This window comes from Canis lupus, chromosome 8 (assembly GCF_011100685.1).
Source record: "Canis lupus familiaris isolate Mischka breed German Shepherd chromosome 8, alternate assembly UU_Cfam_GSD_1.0, whole genome shotgun sequence".
Classification (NCBI taxonomy): domain Eukaryota; kingdom Metazoa; phylum Chordata; class Mammalia; order Carnivora; family Canidae; genus Canis; species Canis lupus.
This window is the reverse complement of record NC_049229.1, coordinates 22,056,720-22,069,634: the sequence shown is the minus strand read 5'-3', so window position 1 is coordinate 22,069,634 and position 12,915 is coordinate 22,056,720. Positions and strand designations below refer to the sequence as shown.

General features: G+C 37.5%; 1 pseudogene; it reads left to right on the top strand.

Annotated features, from left to right (window-relative positions):
* LOC119872816 overlaps positions 1 to 11,315 on the top strand; it is a 118,801-nt pseudogene extending 107,486 nt beyond the window's left edge.
* Positions 11,316 to 12,915: the final 1,600 nt, after the last annotated feature.

The window sequence follows — 12,915 nt, the reverse complement described above, 5'->3', positions numbered from 1 at the left end:
TCTAAACGTACTTTGTTGAGAGTTTTTATCATGAAAGGATGTTGTACTTTGTCAAATGGCTTTTCTGCATCAGTTGAGATAGTCATGTAGTTTAGAACTTTGTCTTATTAATGTGGTGTGTCATGTTGATTGATTTGTGAATATGGAACCACCTTTGCATCCCAGGAATATATCCTATTGATCATGGTGAATATATTTTTAATGTATTTTTTTTGTATTCAGTTTGCTTGTATCTTGCTATTGATTTTCGCATTTATGTTTTTTTCATTCAATCTGCTTTGTTTAATTAAAATTAATATACACAAATATGTCCACCCAGTGCTCTAAATTTATACCTCTCTATACAAATACACAACAAAATAAGGCAAAAACTAGGGCATAAAGATGCTAAAACAAATATCTATAAAAACACCACATAAAAATGCTCTTGAAAAAGTAGTCTATAGTGTTTCGCTCCAGTGAAGTACATCTTTTTAACCATATAATTGTACATAAAAGGTATATTCTTGCTGGCAAGCTAACTTTCAATCTCCTTGCACCTCTCATCTGTTGTCTGAATAATTTCCTGTTTTTTTTTTTAAATAAATTTATTTTTTATTGGTGTTCAATTTACCAACATACAGAATAACACCCAGTGCTTATGCTGCCAAGTGCCCCCCTCAGTGCCCGCCACCCATTCACCCCCACCTCCTGCCCCCCTCCCCTTTCACCACCCCTAGTTCATTTCCCAGAGTTAGGAGTCTTTTTGTTCTGTCTCCCTTTCTGATATTTCCCACACACTTCTTCTCCCTTCCCTTCTATTCCCTTTCACTATTATTTATATTCCCCAAATGAATGAGAACATATAATGTTTGTCCTTCTCCGATTGACTTATTTCACTCAGCATAATACCGTCCAGTTCCATCCACGTCGAAGCAAATCATGGGTATTTGTTGTTTCTAATGCCTGAGTAATATTCCATTGTATACATAGACCACATCTTCTTTATCCATTCATCTTTCGATGGACCCCGAGGCTCCTTCCACAGTTTGGCTATTGTGGCCATTGCTGCTAGAAACATCGGGGTGCAGGTGTCCCGGCGTTTCATTGCATCTGTATCTTTGGGGTAAATCCCCAACAGTGCAATTGCTGGGTCGTAGGGCAGGTCTATTTTTAACTCTTTGAGGAACCTCCACACAGTTTTCCAGAGTGGCTGCACCAGTTCACATTCCCACCAACAGTGTAAGAGGGTTCCCTTTTCTCCACATCCTTTCCAACATTTGTGGTTTCCTGCCTTGTTAATTTTCCCCATTCTCGCTGGTGTGAGGTGGTATCTCATTGTGGTTTTGATTTGTATTTCCCTGATGGCAAGTGATGTGGAGCATTTTCTCATGTGCCTGTTGGCCATGTCTATGTCTTCCTCTGTGAGATTTCTCTTCATGTCTTTTGCCCATTTCATGATTGGATTCTTTGTTTCTTTGGTGTTGAGTTTAATAAGTTCTTTATAGATCTTGGAAACTAGCCCTTTATCTGATACGTCATTTGCAAATATCTTCTCCCATTCTGTAGGTTGTCTTTTAGTTTTGTTGACTGTATCCTTTGCTGTGCAAAAGCTTCTTATCTTGATGAAGTCCCAATAGTTCATTTTTGCTTTTGTTTCTTTTGCCTTCGGGGATGTATCTTGCAAGAAGTTACTGTGTATCAGTTGAGTTTGGATGTAAAGTTCTGTAGATATCTGTGAAATCCATCTGGTCCAGTGTTATCATTTACAGCTCTCCTTTCTTTGGAGATGTTGTGCTTAGAAGACCTATCAAGTATAGAAAGAGCTAGATTGAAGTCACCAAGTATAAGAGTATTATTATCTAAGTATTTCTTCACTTTGGTTATTAATTGATATATTTGGCAGCTCCCACATTCGGGGCATATATATTGAGGATTAAGTCCTCTTGTTGGATAGATCCTTTAAGTATGATATAGTGTCCCTCTTCGTCTCTCACTACAGTCTTCGGGATAAATTTTAGTTTATCTGATATAAGGATGGCTACCCCTGCTTTCTTTTGAGGACCATTTGAATGGTAAATGGTTCTCCAACCTTTTATTTTCAGGCTGTAGGTGTCCTTCTGTCTAAAATGAGTCTCTTGTAGACAGCAAATAGATGGGTCCTGCTTTTTTATCCAGTCTGAAACCCTGCGCCTTTTGATGGGGTCATTAAGCCCGTTCACGTTCAGAGTTACTATTGAAAGTATGAATTTAATGTCATCATGATATCTATTCAGTCCTTGTTTTTGTGGATTGTTCCACTGAACTTCTTCTTAAAGGGGAATTTTAAGAGTCCCCCTTAAAATTTCTTGCAGAGCTGGTTTGGAGGTCACATATTCTTTTAGTTGCTGCCTGTCTTGGAAGCTCTTTATCTCTCCTTCCATTTTGAATGAGAGCCTTGCTGGATAAAGGATTCTTGGTTGCATGTTCTTCTCATTTAGGACCCTGAATATATCCTGCCAGCCCTTTCTGGCCTGCCAGGTCTCTGTGGAGAGGTCTGCTGTTACCCTAATACTCCTCCCCATAAAAGTCAGGGATTTCTTGTCTCTTGCTGCTTTAAGGATCTTCTCTTTATCTTTGGAATTTGCAAGCTTCACTATTAAATGTCGAGGTGTTGAATGGTTTTTATTGATTTTAGGGGGGATCTCTCTATTTCCTGGATCTGAATGCCTGTTTCCCTTCCCAGATTAGGAAAGTTTTCAGCTATGATTTTTCAAATACATATTCTGGCCCTCTGGCCCTTTCCACGCCCTCGGGAACCCCAATTAAACGTAGGTTTTTCTTCTTCAGGCTGTCGTTTATTTCCCTTAATCTATCTTCATGGTCTTTTAATTGTTTGTCTCTTTTTTCCTCAGTTTCCCTCTTTGCTATCAACTTGTCTTCTATGTCACTCACTCGTTCTTCCACCTCGTTAACCCTCATCGTTAGGACTTCTGGTTTGGATTGCATCTCATTCAATTGATTTTTAATTTCTGCCTGATTAGCTCTAAATTCTGCAGTCATGAAGTCTCTTGAGTCCTTTATCCTTTTTTCTAGAGCCACCAGTAGCTGTATAATAGTGCTTCTGAATTGGCTTTCTGACACTGAATTGTAATCCAGATTTTGTAACTCTGTGGGAGAGAGGACTGTTTCTGATTCTTTCTTTTGAGGTGAGGTTTTCCTTATAGTCGTTTTGCTCAGTGCAGAGTTGCCAAAAACAAGTTGTATTGGGAAAAAGAGAAAAAGAGAGGAGAGAAAGAAGGAAAGAAAAGAGAAAAAGAAAAAAGAAAAAAGGAAGAAAAAAGGAAAAAAGAGAAGAAAAAGAAAGAAAAAGAAAGAAAGGTGAAAAAAAAAGGATGGGGAAGCATCAGAAATCAAAAAGAAAAAAAAAGAAGAAAAAAAAACATGGGGGAGTATCTCCTGATTCTGTATACTTTAAGTCCCTTGACTTCCCCCGGACCTTGTCCGTCTAGCTGGTCTTCTGGGGGAGGGGCCTGTTGTGCTGATTTTCAGGTGTGAGCACTTGGGGGAGCTGCTCAGCCCCCTGCCTGGTGCAGGGCTCAGTGGGGGTTGTTTACCCCGTGAGGCCCCAGGAGCAACAGCCCCAGTGGCGGTGGCAGCTCTGGAGCCCTGGAGTCCGCTCCCGCAGTGACTAGGGAGCTCTCGGTCTGCTCAGATCTGCTCAGCTCGGGGCAGGAGCGTCCTCGCTGTCCTGGGCCCTCCCGGCCTTTCCCTGATCCGGGGGGAGGCCGAATCCTGGGCTGTGTCCCGGCGCCCTGTGCTCCGGGGCCTGCGCTGTTGGATTTGCGCTCCCGCCCTGCAGCCCCCTCCGGGGAGCCGCCCCCGAGCCCCCCCGAGCTGCTCCCGCCCCGCAGCCCCCTCCGCGGAGCCAGCCCCGAGCCCCCCGAGCTGCTCCGGTCCCGCCGTGCGCGCTGCAGCCCTTAGGGAGCTCGGCGCACTCTCCCGGGCGCAGGTGCCTGTTAGTGTCCCCGGGAGCCCGAGGGCATCCCCGCCCCCCTGGTTCCTGCTCCCACTCCCCGCGAGCCCCTTTCCGCCCGGGAAGGTCGGTGCAGCTCCTGCGTCTCCGGGACGGGGCTCTCCTGTCCTGGGGACACTCGCCCCGGCCTCAGCCCGGCTCCTCGCGGGGCCCCTCCCCCTTGGAGGCCTTTGTTTCTTTATTTCTTTTTCCCCGTCTTCCTACCTTGAGAGAAGCCCGAACTCTTCTCACTGTAGCGTTCCAGCTGGTCTCTCTTTAAATCTCAGGCTGAATTCGTAGATTTTCGGGATGATTTGAAGGTTATCCAGGTAATTTGGTGGGGACAGGTGACTTGGGGACCCTACTCTTCTGCCATCTTGCCCCTCCCCCTCTGATTTTCGCATTTATGTTCATCAGAGATATTGGTCTATAATTCTCTTTTTTGATAGTATATCTGGTTTTGGTATGAAGGGAATATTGCCTGATAGAAAGAATTTAGTAGCTTTCCTTCCTCTTTAATTTTTGGAGTAGTTTCAGAAGAATAGGTATTTGCTTTAAATGTTTGGTAGAGGGGATCCCTGGGTGGCGCAGCGGTTTAGCGCCGCCATCGGCCCAGGGTGTGATCCTGGAGTCGTGGGATCAAGTCCCACATGAGGCTCTCTGCTTTTCTCTCTCCTCTCTCTCTCTCATGAATAAATAAATAACATCTTTAAAAAATAAAAAAAACAAATAAATGTTTAGTAGAATTCATCTGTGAGGTCATCTGATTCTGGGCTTTTGTTTGCTGAACGTTTTTATTACTGATTCATTTTCATTACTAGTAGTTAGTCTGTTAAAATTTTCTGTTTCTTCCTGATTCAGTTTTGGATGGTTATGTTTCTAGGAATTTATCCATTTCTTTTAGGTTGTCTAGTTTGTTTACATATAGTTTTTTTCATAATAATCTCTTATAATTCTTTGTATTTCTGTGGTATCAGTTGTTATTTCTCCTCCGTTTCTGATCTTATTGATTCAGGTTCTCTGTCTTTATCTTTTATGAGTCTGGCTAAAGGTTTATCGATTTTGCCAATCTTTTCAAAGAACCAGCTCCTGGTATCATTAATCTGTTTTTTCAAAGTCTCTATTTCATTTATTTGTGCTCTAATCTTTATTATTTTTTTTCCTTCTACTGAATTTTGGGTCGTTATCTGTTCTTCCTTTTCTAGCTCCTTTAAGTGTAAGGTTATGTTATTTATTTGAGATTTTTTTTGCTTCTTGAGGTAAGCCTGAATTACTATAATCTTCACTCTTACAACAGCTTTGCTGCATCCCAAAGATTTTGAAATACTGTGATTTCATTTTTATTTGTCTCCATGTATTTTTTTGGTTTCCTTTTTGATTTCTTGGTTGACCCATTTATTTTTTAGTAGCATGTTATTTAACTTCTATGTATTTGCATTATTTCCAGACTTTTTTTGGTGATTGAGTTCTAGTTTCATAGTGTCATGGTCAGAAAAAAATGCATGGTATGACTTTAATATTTTTGAATTTATTGAGACTTGATTTATGGCCTAATAAGTGGTCTCTTCTGCAGAATGTTCCATGTGCATTTGAAAAAAATGCATTCCACTGTTTTTGGATAAGATGTTCTGAATATATCTGTTAGGTCCATCTGCTTCAACATATCACTTAAAGCTAATTGTTTCCTTGTTGATTTTTCTGCCTGGATGATGCATCCATTGCTGTAAGCAGGGTGGTAAAGTCCTCTATTAATATTGTGTGACTGTTCATTTTTTCCTATATGTCTGTTAATAGTTGTTTGATCTATTTAGGTTCTCCCGTGTTGGATGCATAAATAATTACAGTTATTATATTCTCTTGTTGGATTGTTACCTTTATTATGATGTAGTATCCTTCTTTGTCTCTTATTACAGTCTTTGTTTTAAAGTCTATTTTGTCTAATTTAGTATTATTTCCCCAACTTTCTTTTTACTTCCATTTACATGGTAATTGTTTTTCCACTTTTTCACTTTCAATCTGCCTGTGTCTTTAGGTCTGAAATGAGTCTCCTATAGACAGCATATAGTTGGGTCTTTCTTTTTTATCCATTCAGTCACTTTATGTCTTTTTATTGGAGCATTTAGTCCTTTTACATTTGATTTAATTATTGATAAGTAGATACTTATTGTCATTGTATTACTTGTTTTATGGTGGTTTTTGTAGTTCTACTCTGTTCTATTCTTTTTCTCTAGCTCTCTTCCCTTGTAGTTTGATAGCTTTCTTTAGTGTTATGTTTGGATTCCTTTCTCTTTTTTGTGTCTGTACCTATTGTAAATTTTTGGATTGTTATTACCATTAGGTTCATATATAGCATCTTATGTGTATATAGAGGGTCTATAAGTATGAACCCATTATAAAAGCACTAAATTTTTACCCCATCACAATGTATATGTTATTCTTTATGTCTTTTTATTTTGTGAATCCCTTGACGATTTTTATAGATAAAATTGATTTTACGGCTTTATGCTTTAACCTTTGTACTGGTTTTATAAGTGATTAATCTATTGTATCATATGTTTGCAATTACCTATGATAATTTTTCCTTTCCTAGTTTCCCTACTCCTGAACATGGCCTTTTCTTTCCACTCAACGAATTCCCTTTAATGTTTCTTCCAAGGCTGGTTTAGTGATGACAAACTCATTTAGCATGTGTTTGTGTGGGAAACTCCTTATCTATCCTTCTGTTCTAAATGTTACGGAAGGAGTATTTTCAGTTGAAGGTTTTTTTCCTTTTAGTACCTTGAATATACCATGCCACTTTCTTCTGCCTGCAAAGTTTCTGCTAAAAAACCTATTGATAGCTTTATGGAGTTTCCCTTGTATGTAACTGTTTTCCTACCCTTCCCTCCCCACCATTTCCTTTCCTTTTTCTTTCTTTTTTGGTGCTTTTAAAATTGTCTATCACTGTGTTTGTTTGTTTGTTTTTTTCCATTGTAATTATTATGTATCTGGGCATGGACTTCCTTTGATCATTTTTTTTTCTCTGTTCCTCCTGGATTTGTATGTCTGTTTGTTTTCTCAGATTAGAGATGTTTTCAGCTCTTATTTCTTCAAAGAACTTTTTCTGCTCCTTTCTCCTCTCTTCTGGGATCCCTACAATGAAAATGCTATTAAGCTGGATGATGTCAAGTTCCCTTAATCTAGTCTCATTTTTTTTATCATGTTTTTTTCTACTTGCTGTTCAGTTAGATAGCTTTCCATTACCCTGTCTTCCACAATGCTAATTTATTCCTTTGCCTCCTCTACTAATCTTCTATTGATTCTCTCTAGTGTTTTTCATTTCAGTTACTGGGTTCTTCATTTCTGATTGGATCTTTTTTATATTTTCTATCTCTTTGTTGAAAGTCTCATTGAGATCCTCCACTCTTTTCTCAGGCCCTTTATCTTTATTACTTAGAATTCTTTACTAGTTATATTGCTTATCTCTATTTCCTTTAGCTCTTTGGTTGTGGCTCCTGTCTTGACAGCCTGCAAGGTACTCCAGCAGGGATGGATGCCGCTCCAAAGTGACCCTTGCCCTGAGGACAGGGAAAGATAACTATACATACCAGTATATCCACAGCCCCACCAGTCAAACTTTATAGCTGGCACAGAGGATGCCCTGCCCAACAGTGTACCTGCAGTTCTGGCAGATGGCCTAGGATAATGTGTCTGGTCTGATTGCCAGCCTGCCCACCAACAAAAGCCTTTCAGAGTGCAACACAGGGAGAGCACCATACAGTTCAGTGTGACTGTAGTCCTGGCAGATAGGCTGTTGGCAGATATCTGGTATAATAACTAACATGGCCCAATTATAACCTGGAAGCTGCCCCAGAATGGTCACTTAATAGCACAGGGGCCAAACCCTTTGCAGTGTGCCCACAACAGGAAAAGTGGGATGTTACATCTGACTAGACTGAAGGCAAATGTGGCTCAGCCACAACAGTATAGGGCACACACAATCCACATAGGATATATTCCTAAAGTGCCTAGTTCTAGTGAACAACTGGCATTGTGCTACAGGGTATCACACAACCTCTTCTTCATAAGGCTGCTACTTTCAAAATCAGGAGATGTAGCTGACTACTCTAATACATAGAAACAAACACAGAGAGTCAGATAAAATGAGGAGACAGAGGAATATGTCCCACATGAGATAACAGGACAAAGCAACGGTCAATATTTTTTTCTTTGTTAAGGTTCTTTAAATTTTTGGCTACATTTAGTTCCATAGACTTCTCATCTGAATTTTAAAAATGCCTCATTAGTATCTACTGAACACAAATCTTCTTCTAGGCTTTTGAATGTGATTTTTTTGAATCTATTGATCAATTTGGTGAAAATCGACATCACAACAGTACTGATGATTCTGGTCCATGAACATGGTATATTTCTCCATTTATTTAGGTTTTCCTTAGTATCTCTTGGTAACATTTTATGGTTTTAATGCACATATTTTACACATTGTCATATTTATCTCTAAGTATCTAATACCTTTATGCTATAAGTGGCACTATTTTTTTAAATGGCCCATCTTTTTGTTTCAATTTATGAATATTCATTGCTAGTATATCAAATGCAATTAATTTTATGTGTTGCTCTTATTCTTGCAAACCTGATAAACTTACATACTAGCTCTAATACAAGTTGAAAATAATAGACATCTTTGATTTGCTTTGTTCATAGAAGAAATTAAGAAATTAAGTCTTTCATCATGATGTATTATGTTAACAGTAGGATTTTATAGATGTTCTTTATCAAATTGAAGTTTTCTTCTATTCTTGGTTTGTTCATATATAAGTTTGACTGGAGGATTTGGACTTTTTCTCATTTCACAATTCCATGTATTTTTCTGAAGTACCTGGAGGTGGGGAAGAGCACATTCCCCTTAATTAGAGAAGGTAATAATAATAAAAAAGAACCTAAATAACTCTGAAGATAAACTTGGCTAAATGACAATTTTGATTAAGACACTGTACACTTACATTCACATTTAATCTTTAAGGAGGAACGTTCATTTTGGTAGTGCCTAAGACAGTGCTTTGCAAATAGTTGGCTATTAATAAGTACATTTCTTGGATAAAGTGAGAAATTCCATATACAGTGTCAAAGATTGAACTGGACAGAATTAAATAGGCAATCAAGGCTATTATAGTAGGGTAGAGAGATTGAACTCTTAATGAAAGGTAGGAGGATTTCTTAAGCATTAGAGTGAGCTAATGAGAAAGTACTGAAAGACTTTAAGGGGAGTGGCAGTCAATGTGATTAGACCATTTGTCTTTGCTAATTGGTACTTATTAATTAAGACAGGGAAATAGGAACAGTGTCTTCCTTGATGATCACACTTTCAAGGGATGACTTCCAAGTCCTTGAGAAAGATATTCCTGGGAAGTAAAATGGGCAAGGGGCTGGAGAAGATTTACATTTTAAAGAGAAAAAAATTTACAGTTGAAAGATTTCTAAAGTACATGCTCTAAGAAAAGTGAAGTCAGGGGCCAGTAGTGTGAAAGAAACTTGTCTGAAATTTAGTCAAACCAAGGGTTACTTTAAGGCCTAAGACCATCTTGGGAAACAGATTGCTGGTACTATTATCCAGAAGTCTACACATTTAACCTTTACTCTTTTACAAATGTAGATTTATACAAAACAAAAGAGGATGGAAAGATTAACATAAATCTATCATCATAATAGACAATAACTCAGAGGATGGGTGTATGGCATCTTTCTATATGAAAATGCATGTAATTTTACTTATTCTAAGGACCTGCAGCAATATTCTAAGAATACTGCAGCAAATGCAATTTAATGGTTCTACTTAAGGCTCATTATTGGGATTTATGATGATTTGGTTTTATGATGATAATTTTTTAGATAGCTAAATGGTCTTTAATTTTTTTGTGCCTTCTATATATCTGACTTTAGTTGTTCAGAATAGTTAGCTTTATTATAAATGGATTTTAAAAGTTAGGTAATTTTTTTGCATATTTTAAATGTATAAAATTATAAATTATGTTAATAAATCTCCATTTATGCCATTTTGCTAAATTATTCTGTTGAAATTATGTATTCTGATAATAGCAACTTAAATTTTTGCCAGTTCCTTTAACACAGGGTAGTAAACCATATTACATGTTACTTTTAAGGGAAAACACATTTTTTGAAATATTTGTATTAATTAGGTCAATTTAATAATTAAGAGATGTAGTTAATTATATGTAATCCTGATTATATACAAACTTCTTTGTATTATATCCAACTTGATAATTACTATGGAAATACCAAGTATGTTTTAAAAGGATAATATTGTTGGAGAAGAAACTGTCTTCTATTCAAATACAGTATTTGTGCTAATAATATTTAGAAGAATTCAGGGAGACCCAAGGTGGTGAAACCCACCCAAGCACCTGAATAAGTGAGACTTGCTCCCAAACTCTGCAAAAGACTGGAGAAAACTTTATTGAAGAGATTGGCGACAGGGTAAACATTCAGTATTTTCTGAACTGAAATTTCTGCAGGGGTTCATAGGCTTGGTTTAGAACTTTCACAAGGTAAAAGAAGCTGGTGTAATGAATTTAGGGATGAGGAAGTAATACAAGTAATATTTATTTCATAGTACTTTCTTATACACTTTGCCACAAATTGAAAAAGTAAACTGTACCTCTGAGCAGATCCAGATATCAGCCTTGCTACTACCATGGCTCAGAGACCACAAAACACTTTTCTACCCACTGCCAACCACTTCTGACACAGAACATCCAGTAAAGTATACTGGTGCAGAAGGCCAAACTGGCCAAGTAAGCTGAGTACTACATTAACATAGCAGCCTGCATGAAGTCTGTAACTGAGCAAGGAGCTGTATTATCCAACAAGGAGAGGAATCATCTCTCAGTTGCTTATAAAAATGTCATAGGAGCCTGTAGGTCATCTTGGAGGTTTATCTCAGGGAGTGAGCTAATGATGTGAAGTGCTGAGAGAAACAGCAGATGGCTTGAGAATACAGAAAGTGATCTCAGAGGTGTCTGCAATGGTGTACTGTCTCTTTGGGAAACTTGCTTCACAAGCACAGAGCAAAGTCTTCTGCTTGAAAATGTAAGAAGACTACTACTGATACTTGGCCAGGTTGCTGCTGGTGGGGACCAGAAAGAGACTATGAATCCATCATAACAGGCATACTAAGAAGTTGTTTAAATCAGTAAAAGGAAATGAAACGAAAACATCCTATGGTGTTAGGTCTGGCTGTCATTTCTCTGTGTTTTATTGTGCAATTCTGAACTTCCTGGACAAAGACTGCTCTTTTGCAAAGACAACTTCCTTTCCTGTTTAATTGAAATATAACTGGCACATAATATTGTGTAAATGTAAGGTTTGTAGCATAATAATTTAATATATTTATATATTGCAAATTGATTATCACAATAAATTTAGGTAACATCTCACATAGTTACATTTTTTTCCCTTGTGATAAGAAATTTTAAGATTTATTCTCTTAGCACTTTCAAATATATGATGTTATTAATTATAGTCATTATATTGTACATTACACCCCCAGAACTTATTTATCTTATGATTGGAAGTCTGTAGACTTGATCACCGGTACTCAATTCTCCCATGCCACCCCCTCAAACTCTGGCAACCACAAATCTGGCTCTATTTCTAGGAGTTTGGTTATTTTAGATTTCACATACAAATGAGATCATACAGTATTTTTCTTTCTTAGGATCTATCCATGTTGTCACAAATGGCAAGATTTTTCTTTTTTATGGGTGAATAGTATTCCTGTACTTTGTATTTGTGTATGCATGTATACACTATATTTTCTTTATCCATATACCTATAGATAGACACTTAAACTGCTAAGGCAGCTTTTGAGGAAGCCATTGATAAATTCAATATATTAATAGAGAGTCATACAAAGGCAACTTGCTAATAATGCAAAGACTGAGAAGCAGCTTGGCATGTGGACATAGGATCCTTAAGAAGACAAAGTGAGAGAGGAGGGGATAATTAACCAGACTTCCAGCTTTAGTCTATCTTATTCTGAAATTTACACAGTGGACCATTTGTTATCCATATAAGAAGTTTCTTGTTTACAATTTGTGACATGGATATGTCACTTCTATTTGAATTTCTATTTTTCCCCATATTGATTTTGGGTTTAATATTAGGAAAATAGAGCCAGTTAACATACAGAAATGTATCTATTTTCATTTCCTTTTTTCACATTTAGACTCGATTCCTTTCTCCATTGATTCTGCTTTTGTTTTATCAAGATATTTCATCTTTCTTTAATAAGGTTTTGCCATTTTTTTCATATAGGTCTCTTAATTTTTATTACTTTTCCTAGATATTTTATCATTTTGTTTGGCTATTGTTCACTAGATTTTTTATTTTTACTTGATATATAATTGACATATATTAGTTTCAGGAATATAATATAATACAATTAAATGATTACAAAAATAGGTTGATCATTCACTACCATATATAGTTATAAATTTTTTTTCTTGTGATGAAAATTTTAAAGATTTACTTTTAGCAACTTTCAAATATAGAATACAATATTTTAAAAAACAATTTTATTTATTTGAGAGTGAGAGAGAATGAGAGCATGAATGGGGTGGGGCAGGAGCAGAGGGAGAAAGAGGGGGAGAAGCAGGCTCCCTCCTGAGTAGGGAGTCCAATGTGGGGCTCCATTACAGGACCTTCAGATTGTAACCTGAGCAGAAGACAGATGCTTAACTGACTGAGCCACCCAGGTGCCCCAAATATACAATACAGTACTAACAATGATAGTCACCATGCTGTACATTCCATTCCATTACTTACTTATTTTATAAATGGGAGGGAGTTTATACATTTTGACCCCTCCCTTACCCATTTCATCCATCCCTTATTGCCTGCCTCTGACAACCAACAATCTATCT